The following is a 14,214-nucleotide window of genomic DNA, read 5'->3' as shown; positions in this document are numbered from 1 at the left end:
TGGATTTTTAATTTCCAACAGTTTAATCACGATTACATTATTATTATTATTATTATTATTATTATTATTATTAAATATACACATTTGTATCAATAAAATGTATTATAGTTTATTGGTATTATTGTGGATTTCTAATTTCCAACAGTTTAATCACGACATTTATTATTATTATTATTATTATTATTATTATTATTATTATTATTATCTGTGAGTTTTTCTTCTTCCCAGTTGACGACCATCTCCCATCTACGCGACGTTCCATTTCCTGAATCAAACGTCATTTTTATATCTATTTCCTACATGTACTCTTTTCGATTTAGTCTCTTTGTGGCGAAAGACAAAAGCCATTCTCTCCTCCTCCCGCAGACGGCCACGTGAAACACGCCCTTCAAACTGTTTTCGTCCTTATTCCCCTCCAACCAGAAGGACGAGAGTCCTTCCTCCCCCTACTTCCATTTTGTCAAGATCTGCAATCTTTGAAACCTTCACTTGGACAGTCTCTTCCGTCCCATTCTGCTCTGTGCTTCATTAACTCCCTTGGTTCGTGTAAGCACTTTTATAGAGTCCTGCGTTGGTGCTTCTTTCTTCCTTGGTTCGTGTGAGCACTTTTATAGAGCCCTGCTTTGGTGCTTCTTTCTTCCTTGATTCATGTGAGCACTTTTATAGCGTCCTGCTTTGGTGCTTCTTTCTTCCTTGGTTCGTGTGAGCACTTTTATAGAGTCTTGCTTTGGTGCTTCTTTCTTCCTTGATTCGTGTGAGCACATTTATAGAGTCCTGCTTTGGTGCTTCTTTCTTCCTTGATTCGTGTGAGCACTTTTATAGAGTCTTGCTTTGGTGCTTCTTTTTTCTTCCTTGATTCCGCGTGAGCATTTATAGAGTCCTGCTTTGGTGCTTCTTTCTTTCTTGATTCGTTTGAGCACTTTTAGAGAGTCCTGCTTTGGTGCTTCTTTCTTCCTTGATTCATGTGAGCACTTTTATAGCGTCCTCCTTGGTGCTTCTTTCTGGCGTGAAGGTCCGTTCCTTGTCATGTCGATCTCAGCGTTAAAAGGAGATATTTTTGTGCAACAGTGGGCCTACTGTAGCTGTTAGGAAACCCTATTTGACCTTTGTGAAGTCCCTGTATCTCTGCTTGCGATCTGTCTTAGGCGCAAGAGCCCGTATTGTCACAAGGCTAACTTAATATCCAGCTGGTAACATTGATCTGGTAGAGCTCAAGCAAACGTTTATGGCTCGGGTGAAAACTTGATCATTAGTGGACGGAGAGTTATATAGAGGCTTTGGTAAAATGGTACAGACGGGGTAATTTATTAGGCCTCCTTCCCAGACTGTAATGGGATACATAAATACAAAAGGAATTGCGAAACTTTTAGGTAAACAGCTGATAGATGGCGTGTTGGTAAGACATTACTATGTGGCTATTTGATAAACATTCCTGTCTCATAGCTTTTGTGACCACTCTGAATGGCGGTTTCCTTCCACTTCACGCGGTGCACTGTAGGCATTGCTTAAGGTTCTTTGCAGCGTCCCTTTCATTCCTTTTACTGTACCTACGTTCATATTCTCCTTCTTCCATCTTACTTTCCTCCACCTTCTCTAACAATTGTTTCATAGTGCAACTGCGAGGTTTTCCTCCTGTTACACCTTTCAACTCTCAAATTTCCCTTTCAGCGCTGAGTGACCTCGTAGAATAGGTCCCAGCGCTTGGCCTTTGGCCTAAATTTTATATTCCATTCCATTCCTGTCATTTCCTTCTCGTTTCAAAACCTCGCAGTGATTTAATAATTCTGGCAGTAATTTCCAAGATTATCCATTTTCCCTTCCACAAATCGTTTGGTTATAGACACAGCAGTGTCGTTGGCATCCAAGATGATGAGAATCGTGAATATCGGTGCGTGGGAAATTCTCAGAATTCCCCAGCAAAAATTTCTTCATCCTTTGTTGGGGAATCCCGCTATCGAGCGCAATACCCCGGCGCGGTTTTTGAATGCGCGCCATAGCTGAGGCTGCTTGGTCGGAATTCTGTATTAAGACAGAATTTGGTATTGAAACAGACTTTGGTGTTAAGACAGAATTTTGAGTTGAGAATAATTTGGTATTAAACCAGAATTTGCTGTTAAGACAGAATTTGGTATTGAAACATAACTTTGTATTAAGACAGTATTTGGTATTGAAACATAATTTTGTATTAAGACAGTATTTGGTATTGATACAGAATTTGGTATTGTGACAGATTTTGATATTAAAACAGAATTTGCTGTTAAGACAGAATTTGGTATTAAGACGAAATTGGCATAAAAAAAGAATTTGGTATTAAGACAGAATTTGGGTTAAAACATAATTTGGTATTGAAACAGATTTGGTATTGAAACACAGTAATTTGGTATTGAAACAGATTTGGTATTGAAACTTACAGTAATTTGGTATTGAAACAGATTTGGTATTGAAACTTACAGTAATTTGGTATTGAAACAGGATTTGGTATTAAAACGGAATTTGGTGTTAAGACAGGATTTGGTATTAAAATAGAATTGGTATTGAAAGAGAATTTGGTGTTAAGACAGAATTTGGTATGGAAACAATTTGGCATTAAAATGGGCGTGGCGTGATATGTTGATGATAGCATGGTCTGTCAGTGTTTTAAATTGAGTACCATTATTGTTTTTTTATTATAAATTTACGTTGATACGTTTATTACACATGTTCAAATCGTTCCTTGATTATAGCACTTCTTCGCCCTCATGTGGTGTACTGTAAGCATTACTTAGAGTTCTTTGCAGTGTGCCTTCGGCCCCTAGCTGCAACACCTTTCGTTCTTTTTACTGTACCTCCTTTTCTAACAATTGATTCATAGTGCAACTGCTTTGAGGTTTTCCTCCTGTTACACCTCTCAAACCTTTTTCTGTATTACAGCGTTCTTTGCCATCGCTCAAAATTGCAGAGCATTGCAAAATTCGCATCGAGTAATGAGACCTCTTCCTTCTCATATCAAGTACTATTCCTCTCTCTCCTTTGCATGCCAGCAGTCTCGTCGTTAATGCGCATGCGCCTGCCTCCGATTATGCTCCCGAAGAAGAACTGTCATTTGTGACTCACTCAGTCCTCCTCGGAAATGCCTTCTCGTCCAGTCTTCTCGTCCCGGGTTCCCTTCTCGCTGGCAGTGGTGTAAGGGCTGCCTCAGTAGAGAGTGCGAGAGCGTCTTGCTTTCTGTGGTGTACCGGCTGCCTCTCGAGAGAAAGAGTGAGCAAGAGCCCGTGCTGGCAGCTACTCCAGCTGTAGAATCTGAGGACAATTTTGCAAGAAGAGAAGTTTTTTCAGCAGTAGTTTTTCTTCTTCTGGTCGAGTTGTGTTTCTCGTGATTTGGCCATATCTTTTGGAAGCGTGGTAATGTAATCTTTCATCCATTACTGTACGTCACCATTTTGGCTCTTATTTTCTTTTTTTTTTTTATTTATTTTGCCTAGATTACTTTATATTTGACTTATCTATTTATTTATTCAGTTGCTTATGTATTTATTTATATATATTTATTTATTGATGCCTTATTCTATAGTGAACACAATTACATTTGGAATAGTAACAATAGTGGTACTAATAATTTTATTTCATAAAATATAGTAATCGTTTTCAGAATTACTTTATAATGACTTGACTCTAACAAGTGAAATATGCTCGTGGTTATTACTTAAGTGTGGATGGTGGCCACGGCTTCTGAATGCGCCTACAATGTAACCTCTTCCGGGAGAAATATATATATATATATATATATATATATATATATATATATATATATATATATATATATATATAATAATATATGTGTGTGTGGTTATATATATATATATATATATATATATATATATATATATATATATATATATATATATATATATATATATATATATATATATATACTCACATTGAAATGTTGCGCGGTAGCATATTATACGGTCGAGTAGCCTACGGAAAAAGTGTCATAGGAATAATGTTTCTCCGCTTCCTGAACGCTGAAAAATTGCGTGTTGTATTTTGTGGTGTCGTAAAACCGGATATTCTCTCTCTCTCTCTCTCTCTCTCTCTCTCTCTCTCTCTCTCTCTCTCTCTCTCTCTCTCTCTCCTCTCATGCACAACACAATCTATCTATCCATCCGTTTATATATATATGTATATATAGGCTATATATATATATATATATATATATATATATATATATATATATATATATATATATATATTATTAGTCATAGCCTGTTGTCTATATTTCCATCATCCTGTTTATCAGTTTCCTAAGACATTTATCAGAAATGACATTCATCATTATTCGTCCTTCCGGCTTTGGAGCAAAGAAAACAAATAGGAAAAATCACTCTTCTATTTCAGTAGATGCAGGAATCATTAAGTCATCTAGAATATCAATGTCTTGGTTTCCTAAGACCTTGCACGGCGGCAATGGATGTAGCTTTGGGGACAGTTTTTTTTTTAAGAACAAAAAAAAAAAACAGGCATTGTGCCCACCCATAGAGCAACTGGCTGGTAGAATTTTTTGAGGGGGGAGTATTGTTTTGAGAAACCGTCAGTATTACTGTTAGGTATGAACGTAGCTCTGGAGAATTTTTTATAATGAAAAAATAGTAAAAAAAAAAAAAAAAACAGGCTTTGTGCCTACCCTAGAGCAACTGGTAATTTTTTTTAAGGGAAAATTGTTTTGAGAAACCTTCGACATTACTGATAGGTATTATGAACGTATCTTTGGAGGATTTTTTTTTTATTAAAAAATGTTTTAAGAAAAAAACAGACCTTGTGCCTTCCCTAGAGCAACTGGTAGCCCTTTTTTTTTTTTTTTTAAGGGGAAAATTGTTTTGCAGAACCTCAACATTACTGTTAGGTGTTATGAACGTAGCTTTGTAGAAGTTTTTTTTAATAAAAAAATTTTTCAAGAAAAAAACAGGCCTTGTTTTGATAAATCATCAACATTGTTTAGAGCCGTTTTAAACGACATGTACTGAATTTGTTAAATAATATTTTTTATATTTAAATATTTTATTACGTACTGAATTTTTAAAATTAATCTTTTTTCCACTTAATATCAAAGTGTTAAGCAAACAGACATTCGTTTTTCGACCTATTTTGTGTTCTTTCAATTTCCTAACCATTTCCATAAAAAAAAAAAGATCTGTACCTTTTTCTGGGGAAAGATATTATTTGTTTACCTGTTTACAACATTATCTCTATTGTCATGACCGGAAGTTACCTGAATGTACGAACCTGTAATGAGGGCTACCGGAAGCAGCTCTCATGCATGAAAATAGTTGTGTATTCAATTGTCTGTTTTGCCCCTGACTTTCCATTTATTTAGGCTCAGTGGTTGGAATTGGGTTCTCTCTCTCTCTCTCTCTCTCTCTCTCTCTCTCTCTCTCTCTCTCTCTCTCTCTCTCTCTCTCCAAGGGCTTTATTAGGACAGTGAATCAAAGCGGGAAGAAAGATTCGGGAATCTCTCTCTCTCTCTCTCTCTCTCTCTCTCTCTCTCTCTCTCTCTCTCTCCCCAAGGTCTGTGGATGGCTTCCTGCCTGCCACCCGCCAGTCAACCCATCCAGCTGTTAATGGGACACGAAGTGAAAGGCTGCGTGTCTGCAACTTCATCCCTTAATACTGTATGAGAAACGGGAAGACTGTACCCATCTGGCTTTAAGGCGCTTATATATATATATATATATATATATATATATATATATATATATATATATATATATATATATATATATATATATATATATATAGAGCAGAGAGAGAGAGAGAGAGAGAGAGAGAGAGAGAGAGAGAGAAGAGAGAGAGAGAGCGCCACAGCCACCTGCATCACCAGAAACGGAACACTTCGGAAAGAAAAAAAAAAAAAGCAAAGGTCTCCAATTACCTTCCTCCTTTTGGGTTCCTCCCGCAGAAGCACCTCCCGGGAAGGGCCTCATCACTCCCCCACCCCCTTTAACCCCCCCTCCCCTCCCCAAAAACACGAGGAACACGACGACAGAAGGTAACAGAAGAGTCTCTGAAATTCGACCCCTCACGTGATATGCACGCCCTGCCTTTTATGCACAGTAAAGTTAAGTAAGTAAGTAAGTAAGTAAGTAAGTGTCCTTGTGTCTTAGGATAACAAAAGGGACAATTATCCCGCCGCTGTGTAAAGACAATGAAGGACAATTATGCCTTTAAGACAATAAAAGGGACGGTTATGCTAATGTATTCCGCTCTCTCCTCTCTCCTTATGGAGGGGGCGGTGGCGAACGTTTGTCGAATATTATAAGTCTCGGGGTTTTGTGTTGTGTCTTCCAGAGGGCCCCTTGGTCCTCTTTGACTTTTGGTGTGCCTCTGTGTTTTTTTCATTTGCATATATGCACAGTACTTTGAATGCGCAGCCACCTGCCTTCAGCTGCGTAGTAGCTTACAGTATTATGTAGATATATATATATATATATATATATATATATATATATATATATATATATATATATATATATATATATAGATATATGTATAAAATATATTCATATACATTATATATATATATATACACGATGTGTATATACATATATATATATATATATATATATAAAATAAAAATACTGTATATGTATATATATATATATATATATATATATATATATATATATATATATATATATATATATATATATATATATATATATATATATATATATATCATTATTTCACGTCGATTTGAAGACCAAAATACTGGCATCAAACTAATGTTAGGAAACTGTTGATACATCACTAAAACTTAATACATTGGAATTAAACATTTAAAACTAACTAATGTTAGAAAATGATGTAAACATTTCAAACCAATGTTAGAAAATGTTGTCTCGTGTCTCTACTTCGTAACAATTCAAGTACTGAATAAGAGAAAATACACAGAGTGAAATATTTTAGTTTTCACTTTCCTAATGCCTTTGTGGCTGTAGCGTCAGTCGCCATTTTCTACTTTTTTTTTTTTTATTTTTGCTTTTGTTGCTTGACATGTTTGTCACAAGCACAAGTGGTTTTGTCCCACGGGAGGTTTGTTTTTCTTGCTTGCTAAATGTATATTGTGTTTTGCCATGCCTGCAGTAGCATAAAAGCAAGGGGAACAGGTACAAAGGTAAATAAAGGAACTAGAAATAAACGTATATATATTTTGGGAGCAACTGATTCTCTCTCTCTCTCTCTCTCTCTCTCTCTCTCTCTCTCTCTCTCTCTCTCTCTCTCTCTCTCTCTCTCAACTTGTCGTCTATGCTTCCAAATCTTAATTAAACATTTTAAAGGCTTCCTTTGTGGGCTGTTCCTTACCTCACAAAAGGGATGTGATCATTCTCTCTCTCTCTCTCTCTCTCTCTCTCTCTCTCTCTCTCTCTCTCTCTCTCTCTCTCTCTCTCTTTTCCTTATCTCACAAAATGAATGTCATCTCATTCTCTTCATTACCCCACGTAAGGGGTGTCATCATTTCTCTCTCTCTCTCTCTCTCTCTCTCTCTCTCTCTCTCTCTCTCTCTCTCTCCATAAAAGGGATATCCTCTCTTTCTCTTCCTTACCCCACAAAAGGGATGAACAAACAAACAAAAAATTGAGATCCAAGCATAACTCTCTCTCTCTCTCTCTCTCTCTCTCTCTCTCTCTCTCTCTCTCTCTCTCTCTCTCTCTCTCATGAATCTTATATGTCCATATGTCCTTTCTTTAATGGATTCAGTTCAAAAGGCAAAAAAAAAAAAAAAAAAAGATTCAAGATTCCTCTCTCCTCTCTCTCTCTCTCTCTCTCTCTCTCTCTCTCTCTCTCTCTCTCTCTCTCTCTCTCTCTCCAAAAAAATAAAAATACCACCTAGTCTCATCTCACTGGAAAAACTACAATGAAATGATGCTACTTTCTTCCCATTGGGAAACCGCTAGAAAAGTATTGGACTCATTTTGAACATTCATAAATATAGAAAATTCGTATAGTTATGTAACCTCGAAGACCCTTGCAGAGTGGACCCAGATTATTTTAAGATAATTCATTCCAGAATTCTCTCTAGTTAATATGCTTCGTTTCACATTTTTTTTTTTTATTTCTCGTTGAATGGGTCCCAGGTGATCTTGAGTTGATAGTAAAAACTGACGTAAATGTTTCGATTGTAATTGTCAACTAACAATAGGAGCTCTTTTCGGTTTTATGGCGGTTAATTAGTCATTTTTAGTTTTCTGTAAAAGAAAGCTTTGCCTGTCCATCCACACTTTTTCTGTCCGCCTTCAGATCTTAAAAACTACTAGGCTAGAGGGCTGCAAATTGGTATGTCGATCATCCACCTTCCAATCATCAAACACACCAAATTGCAGCCCTCTGCTGAAAGTAATTTTGTTTATTAAGGTTAAATTTAGCCATAATCGTGCTTCTGGCAGCGCAACATCACAGGCCACCACGGTCGGCTGAGAGTTTCATGGGCCGCGGCTCCTTCACCATTATACCGAGACCATCTAAAGATAGATCTAATTTCGGTAGCCTTGATTATGCGCTGTACAGAAAACTCGATTGCACCGAAGAAACTTCGGCCCATTTTTTACTTGTTTTTATTTTTATTAAAAGCTCTGTATTTGTTTAATGGTGTTGTAATTTTGAGATCCCGCAACTAAATATATATCTGAGAAAGTAGTACCAGTTTGTGAACCTTTATTGCTTAATTTTTCTTGTTTTTATTTTGTTATAGACTTCTCGAATGCATTTTCCTCAATAGTATCAGTGGACTTGATATATTATGAGATGAGAAATATTCTGGGAAGTTTGAATTTCAGGTTAGTGGTCCTGATATATTATGAGATGACAAATATACTTGGAAGCTTGAATTTCAAGTCAGTGGTCCGTAATAATAATAATAATAATAATAATAATAATAATAATAATAATAATAATAATAATAATACATTCTTTGGAAGCTTGAATTTCAAGTCAGTGGTCCCTGTGGGATTGTTCCATATGAATAGTGTTTATCTACTTAATAATAATAATAATAATAATAATAATAATAATAATAATAATAATAATAATAATATAATAATAATAATAATAATCTATGGAAGCCTGAATTTCAAGTCAGTTGTCCCTCTGGGATTGTTCCATATAATACTGTTTATCTACTGAATAATAATAATAATAATAATAATAATAATAATAATAATAATAATAATAATAGTGTCTTTTCTATCCTCCTCATGATTCGCTTTTCAGGCTCAGCGATGTTAGTCAGTAACTTGGTCGATATCGTCCAGTTACTGACTAACATCGCTGAAATCATGGGAAGATAGAAAAACACTATGTAGATAAATTCATAATATAGCCATCGCTTTAATAAGACCTGTTTAAAGAGGGTCTACTCCTTCAAATAATAATAATAATAAGTGATGACAAGCTAAGGTTAATTGTTATTATTATGTTAATACTGAATTAAATATCTTTCTGTATATCTTAATATTTGAAGGTATCACTTGGACTCGATCCCAAACAAGGAACAAGCAGTGGTGAAAATATACCTCAGCCAAAGGAGGTTACAGTTACTGGAGGTAATGAAAATGTACCTCGACCATTATCGCGGACGGGACAGAGCAATCAAGAGATTCAATGGTTGATCTCGTCTCTCCAGAGATTCTCTACTTTTTTTTTTTTTCTTTACGTTTTCAATTTTTTTTATTTTTACACTCAACCTTTTTTTTAATCTTTACTCTTTCAACTTTTTTTTTTAATATTTACATTTTACACTTTTTTTCAATCTGTACACTTTCAATCTTTTTTTTAGCTTTGCACTTCAACTTTTTTTAAATCTTACACTTTCAGCATTTTTTAAAATTTACGCTTTCGACTTTTTTTTTTAATCTTTGCACTTTCAACCTTTTTTAATCTTTACACTTTCAACCTTTTTTAATCTTTACACTTTCAACCTTCTTATTCAATCTTGACACTTGCAACCTTTTTTTAATCTGTACACTTTCAACCTTTTTTTCTTTATCTTTACACTTTCAACCTTTTTTTTTTTATCTTTCGACTTCCACATTGTGAAATTGTTACTGTCACTATTGTATGTTACAGTGAGTGCCAGTGAGAACGTTTGTGACATTTTTTTAAAAAGTTTTCAGTAACAGTTGCGGGGTCCTGACCTAATATTTTTTCAAAAGGGGTGTTAGATAATTCTCGTGAAAGCTTAATACTGGATGCTTGGAAGGCGATTTCGTCATGGTGAATGTTGATTTCTAGTTAACATTGCTTCGGAATGGAAATCAGGCGAGGTCTTTTGCAAATATGATGTAATTTCAGTTGCAAAAAAATACACATATGATGGAATTTTAGAAGTAAAAAATGCACGTGTGGTATAATTTTAGATAAAAAATTCGTATATGGCTGTAAACAATGCACGTATGATGTAATTTTAGATATAAAAAATACACATATGGTATATTTTTTTATATAAAAAATACTATGGTATAATTTTTTTTTTTTTAAATGCACATGATGCTTTAGATGTAAAAAATGTACACATGGATGTAATTTTGTGTAAAGATTTTCACAAACGGATTATAAAAAGCACACATGATGTAATTTTAGATGTGAAAATGCACATATGATGCAATTTTAGATGTAAAAAAATGCTCATATGATGGAATTTTAGATGTAAAACAGAAGACTAGTGTAATTCCATATCTTGAATAAAAAAAAGTATTGAGACCACAGCAAAATTCATATAACTAATAGTTACATCTAATTTTACTGCCCAACTTATATAAAGAAAAATTTATTCTATGAAGCCCCAAGTTCAACAAAATAAAGATTGACTGGACGGGGTCACGTGTACACAGAATCATAATTCTGTGAAATTTCAAGTGCAACTGGTTGTAATTCTGAGAATTGCACACACCATGTAATTCCATGTCTTATTCGCCTCACGAAATTCTCTTAGACCTCGTGTGTGTGATGAAACCTTTATCTCGAGTCATCTCAGTCAGCCTCTCAACGTGATTGCGTGCTGCCTTTGAAAGTGCACGCAATGTAATTCTGTGAGGGTTTGGTTGCGCGCGTTCTTTGAAAGTACATGGAGTTTTATTCTATTAGATTGCGTGCGTTCTGTAAAAGTACACGCAGTGTTATTCTTTTAGATTGCGTGTGTTCTGTAAAAGTACACACAATGTTATTCTGTTAGATTGCGTGCTTTCTGTAAAATTACACGCAATGTTTTTCTGTTAGGTTGCGTGCGTTCTGTAAAAGTACATGCAGTGTTATTCTATTAGACTGCGTGCGTTCTGTAAAAGTACACGCAACATAATTCTGTGAGAACTTCAGAGCGTACGTTCTGTAAAATCACACGCAAATATAATTCTGTGAGAATGGTTGCGTGCGCCTTTTAAAAGTACACGCAATGTAATTCTATGAGGATTTGATTTCGTGCGTTCTGTAAAAGTACGCGTAATGTAACTCTGTGAGAACTTTAAGTATACTGTGCGATATTGTTATATGAATTTTGAAACTTGTAATGTGACCATATAGTTGTATAAATTCTCAATAAAAACTTGTATTGTAAACTTTTAGTTGTACAAATTCTCAATAAAAACTTGTAAACTGTTAGTTGTATAAATTCTTAATAAAAACTTGTAAACTTTTAGTTGTATAAATTCTCAATAAAAAACTTGCATTGTGAACTTTTAGTTACAGTATTCCTCAAGTGAAAATGAATATTATAATCAAGCGAGAACCTCTGCTACAACGCAATCTAAGGCAATTGTCCCAGATAGCTGTTGATGGCCCTAGCTGGGAGGTGGAGGGGGAAAGAGAAGGGGAGGGGGGAGTACGGGTAGGGGAGGGGGTGATGGCGAGATGTGGGCGGTCCTGGCCTGTGCCACATCAAATTGACAAGATATGATGGCCAGCATAGAGATGAGATGGTTTGGTCTTAATAGAAGCGAATTGGAAGGCGCCTAAATCCTTCGTGCTAGGCTCTGAGAGAGAGAGAGAGAGAGAGAGAGAGAGAGACTGGCAGTTCATAATTGATGACACGGTCATGGGTTTAAGGAGGTAAAGGACTATGGGATATGGGAATAGTGAAGGCTGGCTGGCAGGCTCTCTCTCTCTCTCTCTCTCTCTCTCTCTCTCTCTCTCTTACTTCTGTGAGATTACAAATTATGGTTTCGTATTTTATAACCATTGTAAAATGGAATTAATTTTTTTATTTGACTCTCTCTCTCTCTCTCTCTCTCTCTCTCTCTCTCTCTCTCTCTCTCTCTCTCTCTCTCTCTCTGTTAGATTACCAAGTATGGTTTTATATTTTATATTTTATGTGTAATAACCATTGTAAAATGAAAATAAAATTTTTTATTTGATCCTCTCTCTCTCTCTCTCTCTCTCTCTCTCTCTCTCTCTCTCTCTCTCTCTCTCTCTCTCTCTCTCTAATTTTACTCTTCACTCTTCTTTAAAAAAGTTTTTAAAGAGAAGATGACGAGGTCACATTCAACTGGGGGCATTTAGGTATGGTGATTGCCCAAGCTGCCCAAATAAGGGAATGTAAATAAGGTCTTTATTTTTGTGCGTCGTCAGCATAATGTCAGTATAATTGCACTGCGCGCGTGTTAACGAGGTGTGTAACGAGGGAAAAATAATTTTATTTATTGGAAATGAACTTTCCTCTCTCTCTCTCTCTCTCTCTCTCTCTCTCTCTTTATTTCAAGGGAGGGAATGTGTTTTTTGTGTCCACACCTGAGTAATCTAATGACATACGCAATATATATACATACATACACACATACTGTATGTATATATACATAAAAAAAATATATATAGAGAGAGGGTACATCTACACACACAAACACTACATATATACTATATATATATATATATATATATATATATATATATATATATATATATATATATATATATATATATATATATATATGTGTGTGTGTGTGTGTGTGTCTATACACTATATATATTATATAGTGTGTGTGTGTGTGTTTGTGTTAGGCAGCGTTAGGTACAAAACAAAAATGCCAAGCACATAAGTTTTCGTGACCGTCACTGGCGCCAAACTCGCTCCGGAATTCAGTGTTCCAGAAAATTGCAACAGACCTTGCGCAGTGGGCGACGATGAGGCCTGAGAACCAAAAGGAAATAAAATGATATTCGACGCAACTCCTGCGGGTTTCTTCGAGCTTGTGTTGTGACTGGAGTCTTAACTGAACGTCTTTTGGACTCTGCTACCTACTCTTGTATTTCTTTCCTTGAAAGTCAAGTTGTTTATAATATTTTTCTATGTATTTTACCATTGACCTTTTCCATATATATATATATATATATATATATATATATATATATATATATATATATATATATATATATATATAACATATATATATTCCTGACTCGCATCGGGATCAGACCAGGTCTTTTATGACTTGTATGGCCTGGTTGGCAGCAGCCTTGCCTTTCAGTTGAAAGACCTGGGTTCGATCACAAATGAAGTCAGAAATTATTCTGTTTTACACTTGATTGTGTGTTGATTATTTCTAATACACAGCATATATATATACAGTGTATATACATACATTCATACACACACATATATATATGTATATGTATATATATATATATATATATATATATATATATATATATATATATATATATATATATATATATATATATATATATATGTTATAGTTTAAATTTTCTTTCCTCATTCCTGTGACATTTTGTGTAGAGCAAGAGAAAAGGTTCGTATTGGTCCTCAGTACCTAACGGAATTATTTGCTGATACTTATTTCAGTAAATATATGAATAAATATAAATAAAATAAAACTGGGTAGAAAGCAGAAACTACGGAGTCTTCTATTTTCACTTGAAACTTGGATTTGTAAAAAGTTTATTACTGAGCAAAATCTTTTAATCTCTTCATGTCTCTAAATATTTCCATAATTTTTAATTACAATATTTTTTCCTCTCCTACAGGTTTGATTGGTGCTGCCATCTGGCGTGTGGGATGTGAAATTGGCCTCAGCAGAATTCTGTAATACCTCATGAGCGTCGTGTGAAGCACTCTGATGTACCTTTTGCCAATCAAAATGAATGAGCGCGGGACGTAGTGTCCGCTGTAGTGGGCGACATTCCTTATAGAATATAGAAAATAGTGATGCCGTGAGCAGCAGTGATTTGTTGATGAAA

The 14,214-nt window shown here is 35.0% G+C and overlaps 1 protein-coding gene across 1 annotated transcript in view; it reads left to right on the top strand.

Moving 5' to 3' along the window:
* Positions 1–14,214, top strand: part of mib2 (mind bomb 2) — a 206,236-nt gene that overhangs the window by 86,912 nt on the left and 105,110 nt on the right. The window contains exon 2 of the mRNA XM_067103390.1: positions 14,002–14,214. This exon is cut by the window's right edge and continues 414 nt beyond it. The gene's annotated coding sequence lies outside the window, so the exon portion shown is untranslated. The remainder of the gene's footprint in view (positions 1–14,001) is intronic.

Source organism: Macrobrachium rosenbergii, chromosome 5 (genome assembly GCF_040412425.1).
Source record: "Macrobrachium rosenbergii isolate ZJJX-2024 chromosome 5, ASM4041242v1, whole genome shotgun sequence".
In the NCBI taxonomy this organism is placed as follows: domain Eukaryota; kingdom Metazoa; phylum Arthropoda; class Malacostraca; order Decapoda; family Palaemonidae; genus Macrobrachium; species Macrobrachium rosenbergii.
Note: the sequence above shows the minus strand (reverse complement) of the source record. Positions and strands in the feature narration are given on the sequence as shown.